The sequence below is a fragment of the Jaculus jaculus genome, chromosome 1, assembly GCF_020740685.1.
Source record: "Jaculus jaculus isolate mJacJac1 chromosome 1, mJacJac1.mat.Y.cur, whole genome shotgun sequence".
Taxonomy (NCBI): domain Eukaryota; kingdom Metazoa; phylum Chordata; class Mammalia; order Rodentia; family Dipodidae; genus Jaculus; species Jaculus jaculus.
Genome location: NC_059102.1, coordinates 103,581,900 through 103,594,900, shown reverse-complemented (window position 1 = coordinate 103,594,900; position 13,001 = coordinate 103,581,900). Strand labels below are relative to the sequence as shown.

The following is a 13,001-nucleotide window of genomic DNA, read 5'->3' as shown; positions in this document are numbered from 1 at the left end:
CTGCTCTAAACCTGAACCTTTTCAGGGCATGGTGGTACACATCTGTAATTCCAGATATACATATACATATGTGTGTGTGTGTGTGTGTGTGTGTGTGTGTGAAACAGTTTCATGTATCCTAGACTGACCTTAAGCTCACTATGTAGCCAAGGATAATCTTGAACTTCTGATCCTTTGCCTCCACCTCTCAAGTAGGATTATAGACAAATGTTATCATGCTGGACTTTTTTTTCTTTTTAATTCAGCATTGGGGATAAAATCTAGAGCTTCATGCATGGCAGACAAACAACTCCATCAACTGAGCTATACCCCCAGCCCCATCTAAATTTTTTTGGCGTGTATATGTATTTGTGTGGTATGTGTGCATATGTGTATGTGCTTATATGTATGCAGATGCACATATACTAAGGGGGCTCTTGCATATGTGTGCCTGGTGCATATGGAAGTCAGGGGTCAACACTGTGTGTCTTCCTCAATGGCTCTCCACATTATTTTTTGGCTTTTGTTTGGTTTTGGTTTTTGGTTTTCAAGGTAGGGTCTCACTCTAGGCCAGGCTGACCTGGACTTCATTATGTAGTCTCAGGCTGGTCTCGAACTCACATCAAACCTCCTACCTCTGCTTCCTGAGTATTAGGATTAAAGGCATGGGCCACCATACTTGGCCTCACATTACTTTTTGAGACAAGCTCTCTTGCTGGACCTGGAGTTCAATAATTTGGCTAGACTAGCTAGCTAGTAAGCCCTAGATAGCCACTTGTCTCTATGTCCCCAGGACTGGAATTACAGGCAGGTGCCACAAAGCCTGGCATTTTCTGTGAACTCAGGTCCTCATATTTTTGTGGTAAGCGTTTTACCCGCTGAGCCATCTCCCCAGCCTCTCCCATGATTTTAAATATTTTGAAGTTTAATTTGTTAACTGGCACGTGATCTATGCTAGAGAAGTTTCCATGTGCATGTGAGAATGTGTATTCTGCTGTTGTTAGGTGTTGTGTACTATAGGTGTCTGTTAGACTGGTTGACTTATAGTGCTATTCATTTCTTCTGTATCCTTATCAATTTTCTCCTTAGCTTTTTTTTTTTTTTTTTTTTTTTTTTTGACGTAGGATCTCACTCTAGCCCAGGCTGACCTGGAATTCACTATGGAGTCTCAGGGTGGCCTCAAACTCATGGTAATCCTCCTACCTCTGCCTCCCAAGTACTGGGATTAAAGGTGTGCACCACCACACCCAGCTTCTCCTTAGCTTTTCTAATATTGAAAGTAGATGTTGCTGATAGTCATTTTTGTTTACTTTTCCTTTCAGTTTTGTCCATTTTTCCTCCATGTATTTAGGACTCCATATACATAAATGCATATCCATTTGTATTTGTAATATCTTTTCATGGTGGATGGAGTCCTTTGTTATGATAAAATCCTTTATATCTACTTTTTGCTTTATTCTATTTTAAAGTCTATTTTCTCTGAGGTTTGTATAACCGCTCCAATTCTTTGAGATTGCTATTTGATAGTACATCTTTTTCCATTAGTTTATTTTAATCTATTTGTATATTTATGTATAATATGTCTCCTTTATAAAGCAAAATATTGGATCTCATTTTTAACTTTTATTGACAGGTTCCATAATTGTAGACAATAAAAAAAAAACCATGATAATTCCCTCCCCACCCTCACTTTCCCCTCACAAATCCACCCTCCATCACATTCCCTCCCCCATTAGTAGTTGCTCTTACAATATGGCTTATAATTTCCATCAAATCTATAGTAACTTAATTCTGGTAGTATATATAAAATTTACACCTACATATATCTATGCCCTTTCCTTTTGCTAGGATTCCTCCTCAGAATATTAGTTCCCCATCTCTTCCTTTCTCTCCCCTCTCTTCCTATTATCTCTTTCTTTCTTTCTCTCCCTCTCTATGTCTATCTCTCTGGCTCACTCTTTGTGAAATTAAACCCATGGCCCTGTGCATGCTAAGCAGTTGCTCTACTGCTGAGACACACCCCCACTCACCTCTGTCTGTGGTTTTGGCAGAATCCAGATTCAACATTTTTAAACAAAGTTATATGAGCTCCCTAGAGTATCCCCAAATAGGTTTTCAGTTGCTTATAACTTCTGCAAGATGATAAAGTTCTGTGTGTGGAGTGTAATTTTAACTTTTAACTTGTCATTTGTAAATGATGTCCAGTGGAATAGTTGAGCATGCCCAGGCAGAGAACATGCATGCTATGTTTGTCCAACACTGATATGTAGCATTGCAATGCCCACAAACTCACAGCTCTGGTAAAGCCGAGCTGTGTGGGATTTGAGATAAGTACGAAATAAGCATGTTGTAAAGGTCACCGACTTCCACACAGCAATGGTGATATGCACAGATCAAGGAGCCAACTAAGGGCTAAAGAAAAGAGTGAGTAGTTAAGTGCACTTTCTGCACAAGCACGAGGGCCAGAGGGGCCTGAGACCTCCTGAGTACAAATCTCCAGATCCCATAAAACAGCTGCTGTGGCCATCCACATATGTAACCCCAGTCCTGTGGGAGCCAAGACCAGAGACTTGCTGGGGATCTGGAAAAGCTCAGGAATCTATGAGACTTGGTTGCAAAGAAAAACACAGTGATGGAGAAGGATACCTGATGTTCTCCTTGGGTAGAGTGAGGGAACCCATGGGCCTCTGCATGGTGCCACTTGAGCACATGCATATGCCTACACCACACATACCACAACACACACACACAAAATTTTAAATAAGGCCAGGTATGGTGGCGTATCCTTTTAATCCCAGCACTGGGAAGGTAGAGGTAGGAAGATCGCCATGAGTTCAAGGCCACCCTGAAACTACATAGTGAATTCCAGGTCAGCCTGAGCTAAAGAGAGACCCTACCTCAGAAAACCAAAATGAATAAATAAAATAAGACCTGTTGAAATGGCTCAGTGGGTAAAGCACTTGCTACACAAGTATACTTGAGTTTGGCTTCCTATAATCCGTGTAAAACTAGAGAACTACAGCACAAACATCTGCAATTCCAGGGGAGCCAGAGACAGGAGAATCTCCTGGAAGTTCATGGTCAGCTAACCTGACAAACAGAGTTCTGGACAATGAAAACCTATGCCTCAAATAAGGTGGAAGGTAAGGACCAATGGTCAAAGTTTTCCTCAGACCTCCACATGTGCATGATGGCATAAACACACACACATACATATATAGAGAGAGAGAAGGAGAGAGAAAAACAGAGAAAAGAGGTAAAAAAAAAATTAAGCTTAACTGTGCAATCAACGGTGGCAAATCTGTTATGGTAGAAACCAGTTGCTCTCTGGATTTGAGGCCTGCTCAAATTTGAGGACAGAATTCATGCTTCTTACTGAAAACTTAAATAACCTATGGCTATGGAGTGTTCAACACTAAGTGAGATATCTCTATCACACTCTTCAAGGCTCAGGAACTATTGTGAAAGAGGTGGTAGGAAGAATGGTAAAGCCATAGGAAGAGGAGGAGTGCTTTGCAATACTATCTTCTAGACACAAAGTGGTTGTGGCATATTATGACCTCACAGTGACTGACGATACCTAAACAAAACCTGCATAATAGGAGGAGAAAAAATGATGACATCAAAATAGAAGCGAGGGATTCATTGGAGCGAGGATAAGGGAGGGGGAAAAGGGAAGATGGCAGGAGAGAATTATGATCACGGTAATTGTCTATATGTATAACATATGAAAGTTGCCAATAAAAAGTTAATAATCCAAAGGACCCAGGTTCCCACCTAAGTCAGATGCTCAAGATGGCACATGTGTCTAGAGTTCATTTACAGTAGCTGGAGGCCCTGGCATGCCATTCTCTCTCTCTCTCTCTCCCTCTCTCTCTCCCTTCCTCTCTCTCTCTCTCTTTCTCTCTGTCTCTCTCTCTCAAATATTATATATATAAAGATATATTAAAATAAAAAAGGAGGGTACTTAATAGATTGGTATTGTATATATGTAAGTAGAAGAATAGATTAACGGGGGTGAAAAGGCCCAAAGTGAGGTCAGGGAAAGAGATTGAGTAAAGGAAAGGTGGAGGGATAGCTAATCAAAATCTAAGAGTATGCAAATAAATCATATGGAATCCTCCAGTTTCGGACAATGGAACACTCAGGAGCCACAGATGGTTGTTAGAAAATTTTCAGTGCCAGAGATGGGATACCTCCAGTGAGTTGTTGGCCAGGGAGGTCCCTGATGCCCCCAAAACATTACAGGCCATTGCTGAGGCCCTTGGTTTCCCACCAGGAATAGATGGTAAGACCCTATTGCTGAAGACTTCACATACTTGGGCTGCAAGGCTACTGAGAAATCCTGCTGGAACTGAGCTGATAACCTCCTCCATGTAGACCAGCTGACAGAAAGCTAGTAGAAGCCATTCTACATGTAGTTCAATGGGAGAAAGAGATACCACCAGTGAAGATACTCAACAGTGGACACTGCAAGCCTTATAATTGGCCAGCCAGCCCAAATGAGCCAACGGGTGCAATAGTGGCACGTCTGTCATGGTGGAAACCAAATGCCTTCCAATTGGACTGGAGGCCTGCTCCATGGGGGGAAACACATCCCTGATATTGAAAAACAGGGGTAGTCATGAGCCCTAGGGGTATAACATCTGCTGATGTCTGGTTAAATGTATATACTATGCTTATCAAACTGCCCAGTAAGCTCTTCTCTTAATATTTATACCCTTGTATTAACACTACTCTCACTTTGGTGGTAGAGAATCTTCTCTTTTCAGATGGCAGTGACTTTGGGATGACTCAGAAGGTATCATAGTGCTGGAAAGAAGTGACTGGAGTACTGAGTAACATCTCGATCACACCTTCCAAGGCTCAGGGTCTAATGCGGAAGAGGTGGTGGAAAGAATGTAAGAGCCAAAGGAAGGGTAGGACTCCTTACAACGTGCTCTCTCCAGACATAAAATGTACTGGATATCCATGACTTCACTGTGCCTGACACTACTACACAAGACCATCATAAGAAGAGGAAAAGACCATGACATCAAAATAAAAGAGACTGATTGAGATGGGGAAGGGATATGATGGAGAATGGAATTTCAAAGGGGAAAGTGAGGAGAGAAGGGTATACTTTTTATAATCATGGAAAATGTTAATAAAAATTGAGAAAAAATAAAAATAAATTTCAAGAAAAATCCTACAGATAAAAAATTTTAAAAAGTTAATAAAATAATCACAACTTAATTTTATGCAGTATGTCCACTGTTATGGTAAGACTAAAGTCTATATGTATGTATAGATAAGCTACAAAATATGAATTTCTACTGCATAAAAGTGAAAAGGTGCAGCACGTCTTTAATCCCAGCACTCAGGAAGCAGAGGTAAGAGAATCACTATGAGTTTGAGTCCAGCTTGGAGCTACAGAGTGAGTTTTAGGTCAGCCTGGAGTAGAATGAGACCCTACTTTCAAAAACAAACAAACAAAAAACCTGACAGTGCACAGTACAAAGATGAAGCTGAACAATTGATCATTCAATTTTTTTATGTTTAAATACTAAATAGCAAATTAAAAGGACACCCAGGGGCTGAAGAGATGGCTTAGTGGTTAAGCGCTTGCCTGTGAAGCCTAAGGACCCTGGTTCAAGGCTCGGTTCCCCAGGTCTCACGTTAGCCAGATGCACAAGGGGGCGCATGTGTCTGGAGTTCGTTTGCAGTGGCTGGAAGCCCTGGCGCGCCCATTCTCTCTCTCTTCCTCTATCTGTCTTTCTCTCTGTGTCTGTCGCTCTCAAATAAATAAATAAATAAATTTTTTTAAAAAAATTTTAAAAAAAAGGACACCCAGGAGAGAGACAGCAGCAAAAGAGAGAGCAGTAAAAACAAGAAAGTGGGCACACCCTCCTGTTGCTATGGTCCACCTTATGTTGGCCAGGGGGTGATGTCCACCCTCTGCTCATGCCACCATTTTCCCCTGCCATCGTGGAGCTTCCCCTTGAGCCTGTAAGCCAAAATAAATCTCTTTTTCCCAGAAGCTGCTCTTTGTTGGGTGATTTCTACCAGCAATGCGACTCGGACTGCAACAGGCACCTTGTTCCATCTCCAATATGCAAGGGAAGGGCAAAAAGCAGTTACTAAGGGCAACCAGGCCTTGGCAGAAGGTGCCACCCATGAGACAACAGGACTGAAAGTCATGTGTCCCCAGGTGCTTACTGATGACAATCACACTGGCACCGACTGTCCCCACTGTGATAGCACGGACTGTGTAAAACATCATTTCTCATCATTGGACTGGAAGAGTCTCACCTTCTGCCTCAACACCATCCAAGACTTTATCGTTGGCACCAACACACTTCCCAGAAGGATCTGAGCTGGGTGGTAGATGAGCAAGGGCACCAATATCAGTGAGAGATGCTCGTGGCCTGCAAACACTATCTTCAGCATCGGGATTCCTGTTGAACAAAGAATACAGAAAACTGAGAGACAAATTCAGGATGTCATTAAGTTAAGGACGTGCTCCAGGATGAACAGAACTTTGGATGAGGCAGTTCTTTATCTCCCTGTGCACATTCACAGAACCTAAACAAGTCAGTCTTAAATGCACCAACAAATCTATCTTCCTTTCAGTCCATAAAACTTTAAGTTTTAACTAGCACAGAGAAAAGTGAAAGGTGGTCATTGTTTGAGGGTGCCATAAACGCCCATATAAATTAGCAGCTCATTTGTCAAGGCAGGAGAAAGACTGCAACATAGTTGCTTTGAAAATGCCAGTAATTTAGTTGCAATAGAGTAGCGTAGTTGTTTTTAAAAGATTAGTAAGTAGAAAAAGCCAGGCGTGGTGGCACACGCCTTTAATCCCAGCACTTGGGAGGCAGAGGTAGGAGGATCGCCATGAGTTCAAGGCCACCCTGAGATTACATAGTGAATTCCAGGTCAGCCTGAGCCAGAAAAACCAAAAAAAAAAAAAAAAAAGAAAGAAAAGAAAAGAAATTAGTAAGTAGAGGTTAAAAATGCATCTCCTGGGCTGGAGAGATGGTTTAGTGGTTAAGGCACTTGCCTATGAAGACTAAGGACCCATGTAAGGCAGATGCACAAGGTGGCGCATGTGTCTGGAGTTTTAGTGACTAGAGACCTGGTATGCCCATTTCCACTCTATTTCTTTCTGTCTCTCAAATAAATAAATGAATAAACAAACAAATAAATAATAAAAATAAATGTATCTCCAAAAAAAAAACAAGAAAGCTTTCTTTTTAGCCCCTTTAATATTCTTTCCTTAAATTTTTATTTTTTATTGTTTTAACTATTATTAATTTATTTGCAAGCAGAGAAACAGAGGGAGAGAGAAAGAGAGAGAATGGGCCTCTTGCTTCTGCAAACTAGTTCTAGACATGTGCGCCACTTGTGCATCTGGCTTTATGTGGGTACTGGGGATTTGAACCCAGGTCATCAAGCTTTCCAAGCAAGAGCCTTTTATTGCTGAGCCATCTCTCCAGCCACCACCCCCTGACACACACACACTAATTTTTTAAACAAAGAGCCTTTCTAATTTTCTCCTGACACCTGTAGACAATGTAGGCTGACTTTCTTGCTTGTTTATTCATTTGTTTGTTCTGTGTTTTTAGAGGTCTGCCCCTAGCCCACGCTGACCTGTAGCTCACTCTGTAGTCATACACTGGCCTCATACTCACAGTGATCCTCCTCCCTCCGCCTCCCAAGGCATGCACCACCACCTTTGTCTTTCTTGGTTTTGGGGGGAGGGTCTTTTTGGGGGGTTGGGTTTTTTTGGGGGGGTTCAAGGTAGGGTTTCACTCTGGCCCAGGCTGACCTGGAATTCACTATGTAGTTTCAGGTGGCCTCGAACTCATGGTGATCCTCCTACCTCTGCCTCCCAAGTGCTGGGATTAAAGGCGTGCGCCACCACGCCTGGCTTTCTTTCTTGTTTTTAACAGGACTCTGAGGGATTCTGATGTCAGTCCAAGCTTAAAAAACACAGGAACAAATGACCTTATCAAGTTCCTGTCCATGAGCCTGTACTGGACTGGGAGTATAGGATGGACACGTGCTGCCCTCTAGTGTAGCTGGCAACTGTCTAGTGAAACTGAGCTGGTACATCACCTACCAAGTCTGACACTACTCGGAGGTTTCCTGTCAAACTTCCTGGACATTTTGGCCCTTGGACATTAACAAAGATGCTTGGGTATAAAAATGCATCTCTGTGGTTCAGTGGTTAAGATGCTTGACTGCAAAGCCTAAGGCCCCAGGTTCAATTCCCAAGTAGCCATGTAAAGCCAGATGGCACATCTGGATTTTTTTTGCAGGTGCCCATTCTCCCCTCTCCCCACACTGTCTCTCTCTCCACTTGCATATAAATAAATAAAAATATTTTAAAATAAAAAAAGCTGCATCTCTGTCCTTGACACCTTAGTACAACTTGGGTGTTTACTGTTATTATGAAACAGTGAAATTACTTCCAAAGGCTCGTGTGGAGGGACTCACATTATAGGCATATATGTCAGGGCTTTTCTTTACAAGACTCTATGACCCATAGTACTTAGGAAGTAAGAGCTACAATGCCTTTCTGCAGCTGGAGAGATGGCGGGGTGGGTAAAACGCCTGTTGCACAAGTATGAGAACCTGAGTTCAGATGCCTAGTACCCACATGAGATGCCAGGATATTGTAATGAGCCCCTGTGTTCCCAGCACTGGGAAGGCAGAGAGGAAATTTCTGGGGCTCACTGGCTAACTAGTCCAGCCAAATTGGTGAGCTCTCTAGGTTCAGCTGGAGACCCTGTATCAAAGAATAAGGTGGAAATCAATTGAGGCAGACACTCAACATCGACCTCTGGCCTCCACATGTGTGCACACATGTACACACACACACACACACACACAAACACAAACAAGTGAACACATGTAAACTTTTTAAATATTTTATTTATTTGAGAGAGAGAGAATGGGAGCGCCAGGCTTACATGGGTACTGGGTAGTCAAACCTGGGCCTTAACCGCCAAACTATCCCTCCAGCCCCATGTAAACTTTTTTTTTTTATAAGTACCTTCTTTAATGTTTATTCTTCCTTTGTTTTTTTTATTTATTTTATTAGTTTTTTATTCAGCAAATACAGGCAGTTTGTTACCATTATTAGGCTCATCCATGACCTGCCCCCTCCCCATTGGCCCCTCCTTGTTGAGGGCTTACACCTATTAAACCCTCTATTAAAAAAAGTAAGGGTTATCTCATTTGTCCTGGTGCCAACTTACTCTCCATTGGAGATCTGCTTCTCTTTTTCAGATCCTAAGGAGAGAGCCACCCCATCATACCTCAAAAGGGCCCTGGCTGAAACTAAGGAAAACTGGCGAAACAAGCAAGGGTGCTCTTTTCCTGATGAACCAGGTACCAGCACAAGGGGGAAGGACACCAACCCAGAGAAAAATCAACTCCTACCAAATCAGAGAGCCAGAGCCACAGAGGCCCCCAACACCTCATCACTGAAGCAGACCAAAAATGAACCCAACAAGGCTCAGGGCAATTTTGCGGAAGAGGGGGCGGAAAGAATGTCAGAGCCACATGTTGGGTCAGGATATGCAGAGACATTTATCTTACCAATGACTGTGGGCTAACCACAATGCACGACCCATATACCATGTAAACTTTTTAATTAAAAAAAAAGAAAGAAAGAAAGAAAGAAATGGCCCGGCGGAGGAGGCAGAAAGAGGACAGCGCTACCCTTCCCAGGGAGCGAGTGCCACTGCCTCAACTTTCTCCGGGTTTCTCGGCCACGAGGAGGAGGAGGAGTCTGGGGTGGAAAGAGCCAGTCCCTCCCTCCCATGGCGCTTTCAGCCCGACGTCACCCAGACAGGCAGGGATGGGCGTCGCGACCCGTTCCCGGGCTCCTCCTGGCCGCTCTGCCTACCGGCTGCTGCGGGGGGCGGCGGGCTTCACGCTCTCGCTGGACAGAGACTTCACCTTCGCCCTGCCGGCCTGGCACGGGGAGTGCTTCTGCCAGCCCATGCCTCCGAAGGCCTCACTGGAGATCGAGTGCCAGGTTTTAGATGGAGCAGAATTAGATATTGATTTCCATCTTGCCTCTCCAGAAGGAAAAACCTTAGTTTTTGAGCAAAGAAAGTCAGATGGGGTTCACACTGTTGAGAGTGAAGTTGGTGACTATATGTTCTGCTTTGATAATACATTCAGCACCATTTCTGAGAAGGGAATTTTCTTTGAACGCATCCTGGATAATATGGGAGGACAGGCACAGGAACAAGAAGACTGGGAAAAGTATATTACTGGCACAGATATGTTGGAAATGAAAATGGAAGACATCCTGGAATCCACCAACAGCATCAAGTCCAGACTAAGCAAAAGTGGTAATATACAAACTGTGCTTAGAGCGTTTGAAGCTCCTGATTGAAACGTACAAGAAAGCAACTTGATAGAGTCAATTCCTGGTCCATGGTTAATTTAGTGGTCATGGTGGTGGTGTCAGCCATTCAGGTTTATATGCTGAAAAGTCTATTAGAAGATAAGAGGAAAAGTAAAACCTAGTGCTCCAAAGCAGATTAGCTAACATTGAAAACAGAGGTAGAAAACTAAAACCTGTTAGAGTCAAGATCATTAAGTGTGGGCTGGAGAGATGGCTTAGCAGTTAAGCGCTTGCCTGTGAAGCCGAGGCTCTATTCCCCAGGACCCACGTTAGCCAGATGCACAAGGGGGTGCAAGCATCTGGAGTTTGTTTGCAGTGGCTGGAGGCCCTGGCATGCCCATTCTCTCTCTCTCTCTCTGTCTCTTTCTCTCTCTGTGTCTGTTGCTCTCAAATAAATAAATAAACAAACAAAAAAGATCATTAAGTGTAAAACACATAAAATTTTAAAATAAAAATAAAAGTCTTCATGTTATATACAAATAATTTTAATGATCCAGTTGTGTCTATGCATGTAATAGGCAAAACATATAAAATATAAGTTTAAGTGAATGGAGCTATATTAATAAGTGTATATCCCTGAGTTTTAAAAAAATGGTCACAAACATCCTACATGAATTAAGTGAATGAATATTCTTCCTAAACACCAATTTACTTTTACCCAGAAGTTTCTGTGCATATGTGGCAGTCACAACTTGATTGTAGAGGTTGTCAGTGTAGCTAGTTATAAACCATTTCAAAATCACCTAATTATCAACCTTTCTCTATTTACATACATATCTTTCCTAATATAAAAAATAGAAGCACAGCTTTGAAATAACTTTTGCGACTTTTTTAAACCAAATATATTATAGTAAAAAATAAATAACAACAAAACATTAGTTTTAAATATGTAATCTACATTTCCAAAAGCTGACATTTTGATAATTCTAGAGATGGCGTAGCGGTTAAGCGCTTGCCTGTGAAGCCTAAGGACCCCGGTTCGAGGCTCGGTTCCCCAGGTCCCACGTTAGCCAGATGCACAAGGGGGCGCACGCATCTGGAGTTCGTTTGCAGAAGCTGGAAGCCCTGGCGTGCCCATTCTCTCTCTCCCCCTCTATCTGTCTTTCTCTCTCTGTCTGTCACTCTCAAATAAATAAATAAATAATTTTAAAAAATAAAAAAAAAAATTGCAAAGGCTTTCTTTCCTTGTAAAAACTAGGACAAGATTTCTCTTTAAATAGTTATAAAGATTTTCTAACATGAAGACAATATAAAGGTTGTTCAGTGTTTATGAATGGGATGCATTCTGTTTAGACCTTAACTGAAATGTATGATTTTAACATAAATGGGAGATAACTTTATTTTTATATTATTTGTCAACAGTGTTATTAGTTTTTTGTAATTATTGACTTTGATAACACATTGTTACTAGCAGTTGTGAAAGAAATACTGCTGAATCAATCTGTTCTTAGTGTAAATAAGCCATCTCTTTTCTTAAGTTCTCAAAATTATTAAGAACTTCAAGAAAGAATGGAGATAAATTTGAAAATACCTGATCCAAAATAAAGTTCACTGAATAGAACTGTAAATAAGATTTTGAATCTGATGGGCTCATCTCAACATCCCAATCCTAATACAAATTATAAGAGTAATTTCCAGTTAACTGAAAGAAAGTATATTTGGCTATGGTGAGAATGATAATTTTTGAAATTTTTTTAGTTGTTTTACTGCATTATCTTGTAAGCATTCACTTAGGTTAGATGAAATGTGTACCTACTGTAAGGTTTAGCATTGGGTATACATATTTACTACAGTTTTTGATAACTTTCCTAAAATTACCTCTGATCACTTTACTGATATTGAAGGATTAGAAACAGTCCCAAATTATAATCACCTAATATGTAAATAAGCCATAAATACATAAAAATTCTCTGAAACGCTAGTTTGTCAGTTTGTAGTACAATCTTACTCAAATATTGATAATTTCATCATGAATAAAACAAAATTTTTAATTATACCCATCAGTAATGTTATAAATGTACTGTGAGTTAGAAACAACCAACAATCAAATATTGCTAGAATTCTAAATAAGCAATAACCTTTGAATAAACTTAACTAAGGAAGTGAAGGAGCTCTACAATGAGAACTTTAAAACACTCAAGCAAGAAAACAAAGAACAATAAATGTTGGCAAGAATGTGGTAAAAGGGGAACCCTTCTGCAGTACTGGTGGGAATGCAATCTGTACAGCCATTGTGGAAATCAGTGTGGAGGTTCCTGAGACAGCCAAAAACACTACTAGGCATATATCCTAATAACTCTTCTCACTACCTTAGAGATACCTGCACAACTATGTTTATTGCTGCTCTATTCACAATAGCTGGGAAGTGGAACCAGCCTAGATGCCCATCCACAGATGAATGGATAATAAAGATGTAGTACATCTACACAATGGAGTTCTATTCAGTGGTAAAGAAAAATGAAATTTGCAGGTAAATGGATGGATCTGGAAAGGATTATACTAAGTGAGGTAACCCAAGCTCAGAAAGCCAAACATCACATGTTCTCTCTTATATGTGGATCCTGTCTACAAATGTATAGATTTGTGTGTGACCTGGAACCAAAAATAAGTAGCA

General features: G+C 41.3%; 1 pseudogene; it reads left to right on the top strand.

Annotated features, from left to right (window-relative positions):
* The first annotated feature begins 9,791 nt into the window (after positions 1-9,791).
* On the top strand, positions 9,792-10,509 carry LOC101612466 (annotated as a pseudogene).
* The last annotated feature ends 2,492 nt before the right edge of the window (positions 10,510-13,001 follow it).